The 3,575-nt window shown below is 41.5% G+C and overlaps 1 protein-coding gene across 1 annotated transcript in view; it reads left to right on the forward strand.

The window, feature by feature from the left end:
* Positions 1-3,575, forward strand: part of socs2 (suppressor of cytokine signaling 2) — an 8,141-nt gene that overhangs the window by 1,616 nt on the left and 2,950 nt on the right. The window lies entirely within an intron of this gene.

A 3,575-nucleotide genomic window follows, 5' to 3' on the forward strand; every position in this document is an offset into this window, starting at 1 on the left:
TTTTTTTTTTAGTGGCGGAAACGGGCTTCCATACCTTTCAGCACATTCACTTCATCAGATGCACTTTCTTCTTCTTCTTCTTTCTTACAGTTATATTGGCGGTTGGCAAACAATTGAAAGGTGCATTACCGCCACCTACTGGCAGATGCACTTTGTTTCTTGTCCTCACCTTTGATTGGGGGTGGTGCTTGGCCTTAATTGCACTCACCTGTCACTCGTTATATAAGAACTGCACTCACCTACCCCCTCACTCTTTCTTCACTCCCACACAGGCGGCAGCTGAGGTGAGTTTCTCTTTGAGTCTCCTGAGTTCATGTATCATTTTGAGTTACTTAAATCATACTTTGTCCCTTTTAGTGATAGCAGTCCATGTGTCTTTCCTTTACCCGTTATCTAATTAAAAAGACAAAACCTGCAAATGATTGATGACTGCTTATTCTCATTCTAATCGGATGAGTCCATGATGATGACTACTTAATAAACCCTGAAACTTCCTTCCTCCAAAACAGACACCCCGCTGTTTCCCGGCTGGCCAATAATAACGGTGAGATTTAAAGTATTTTATCTGATAAATAAACCATGTAAAATGTATCCCCCCCCCCCCACCAGCCCTTTGAATGTCTCCCTAGTATGGCCACAACACCTCACTCTTGGAGCACTTTTTTTGCCACATGTATGGCAAACCACGTCTCAGCTGTTTGTGGAGGTAAAATACTTCTGCACAATTAGGCTCAGCCATTGTTGCGAGTGCGCACACCAAGGGGCTGCCAGACATTTATACAGCTGTATTTCGCACATGACTATGAAAGGCGGAAGAGGAAGTAGTTCCTCTGAATGTAGACAATCCGAATGTTATAGTTTCTTCCCACTGTGTTCCTGTTAATGATGAACTACAAATTTACTCTAAATTACTAAAATATCGATGTTTTAATGTGAGAATCGATTCTAGAACATAAATGATTGGTATCGGAGGAATCGATATTTCAGGATCGATCCGCACATCACTATTGGTAACTATCATTTATTAAAGTGTTATATACAGTGACATATAGGAGGCGCTAGTTGAGACTAAGAGATGCATCACTGCAACATGGGTGATCTTCACTTTGTTTTCTGTGTGGGCATTAGCACCTGGTTTGATTTTAATGAGAGAGAGCCTGTGAGTGACTCCAGGTGGGTCCTTACAGAGACAGGAGGACCAACAGCCGCATACGTCAGTCCACCTTAAATCGTGGCACCACGTGACCGTGTTCCTGGAAAGTTCCTGGAAATGCTGCCTTTGTGTTTATGGTGACATTGGTTCTTAGGCAGCTGCTGGACTCGGTTGTGTCCAGCTCTCTGACGGACGTTCGGACGCTCGATTACCCGCTCGGTGCTTTTCGGTCTCTCCGGTAGCTGCCGGTGCGCGGTTGCTCCCCGGGTGGGACTGGGTGTCAGAGAGACGGCAGGGACCTCCGTTTATCTGCACTGTAACCCGCCATTTGTAAATCGGGAAAGACAAGAAAGAAGGAAAACCTCCAGCAGCGGAGCGTTTCTCGGGATTTGGACTAGAAGTGTTACTGGGGACATGTCGGCCCCCCCCGAGGACACATCGGCGGCAGCGCTGCTGAGCCCGCCGTGACTTTTAGCTAGACAGCAGCTAGCAGGACGTAAAGCAGTCAGGTGCGTGTGCTTGTTTTTATCACCAACATGTCACCAAAACTCAAACCAGGTGGGTAAACACGCACCCAAATAGACAAGTAACACGCCGATAATACGCTCCAGAGTGCACAGAGCCTTCTGCACTGACCTGTGCTCCCAAGTTCGATTGTTTTACCCAGAATAATGGGAGCCCTTCTACTGCCTGTCGAATTGCGTTCACATTTAGAATAAGCTTCTCGGTGTTCGCATCTGATTAAAACGTAATAATCTAATTTTCCCGCTATTTTTACAGCCCATTCTTCAGTTCGGCACACAATAACTCCCCGTCCAGGTTTTGCTTTAGGAAGGGCTTTTTTTTAAATCAGCGTTGTAGAACTGTTCATGTTAAACCAAATTCTACTCAAAATTCTTCCAAATTTATCTCCGTGCCCAAAGCTGTGTAGATTTGAATAAAAACAAGCGGATTTGTGTCCTGCTGTACACAGCTCTCCTTTCTATTCCGTCCACAAAGTTACATCAGCGTTCAATTTTAATTGTAATAAAATTAATAAATTTTGCACTACTCACTGCTGTTTCGCCAAATAGAATTTAAACCCGAAGCCACTGTAATATTTCTTCATGACCTCGACGTAAAAAAAACAAAACAGAATATTTGTTCTTTCCTGACAGCCTGTTCCTCGGTTACACCACATATTTTTTTATTATTATTATTAGCAGCTATACATGCAGAATTTTTTTTTAACAAATTCTATTGTAAAATCGCCTCATTTAATTTGTTTCCGAGGTCAGAGTGCAAAGTCGCTTTTAAAAACAGTGATTTTTGCGTCCTTTGTCCTCTGCAGTCAGACATAAAACCTCACAGCAGGTTTTAAACTGTACGCTTAGTTTGCTTTTTCCAAATAGCCCAGTTTTTCCAAATTCAGTTAAAATTCTTGTAATTCTCATTCTTCACGGAAGCCACTGTTGTAGACAACAAGACATCAGAGTGCAGTACTGATTTGTGCACACAGGAACAAGCAGCCTGTATTTATTCCGTTTCTTCTTGTGTTTGCCCTGCTGGCCTGAATACTAAGCAGGTTATTCCACGGGGGGAAAATGGAGATCTCTCACCAAATTCTGTGAGAAATTCAGCTGCTTTAAGGCTGCCTGGAATGTAAACATGTGGCCTGTCCCCCAAAGTCCACTTTGAACAAGAACCACCTCACCTGGCTGCTTTTTAAGGTGGAAAAATGAATTAATCTAACTTCAGTCTGCTGTTATGTGCTGAAACATTCACATACTTTCTTTGTTTAAACACAAAGCAGTCAAACAGCATTTGTTTCATGATGGACAGACGAGGAACTTAAGGTGTCTCTTTACTCTATTAGTTTAGTTAATAAGATTTCACCTTCCACCTGAGTTAATTTAAAACTGCCACTATCTGCTGCACAGAATAAAGAAGCTGGTCTCTGAAAGATGTTTGGAGGTTTGTCTTTGCAGAGATAAGTTGCATAAGCACTCAGGAATGTGAGATAACAGAGTTAACCTAACAGAGGACAGGAGTAACACACCGAGCCCTTCAACACATTTCTCATCTGAATGATTTCCACTATTTACTCAAATATAAAAGCATTAAAGGGACTTCGGCAGAGTGCCAGTCTAAAATGTTTTAACTTTTTATTATTGCTTTATTTCTCCCCAGTCTTTAAAACACTTTAATGATAGTTATGGTGAATATTGGTGGGTTTTTTTTGTTTTGGTTTTTTTGGTTTTTTGTTTTTAAAGGCCACACAAAGCAGTTTTAACCAGTGGTCATAAATGTGGACTTTTTTGACTGGAATTTGATAAGAGGGAAAAAATACTGCTCAGTTAAAGCCATTGAAAATCTTCCTGTAGTGAAGAAATAAACAATACTCTTTGATAGACACTATGTACTTTTTTTTTTTTTTTTTTTT

The sequence above is a fragment of the Pundamilia nyererei genome, unplaced genomic scaffold (genome assembly GCF_000239375.1).
Source record: "Pundamilia nyererei isolate P.nyererei 1_Seehausen unplaced genomic scaffold, PunNye1.0 scaffold00057, whole genome shotgun sequence".
Lineage (NCBI taxonomy): Eukaryota > Metazoa > Chordata > Actinopteri > Cichliformes > Cichlidae > Pundamilia > Pundamilia nyererei.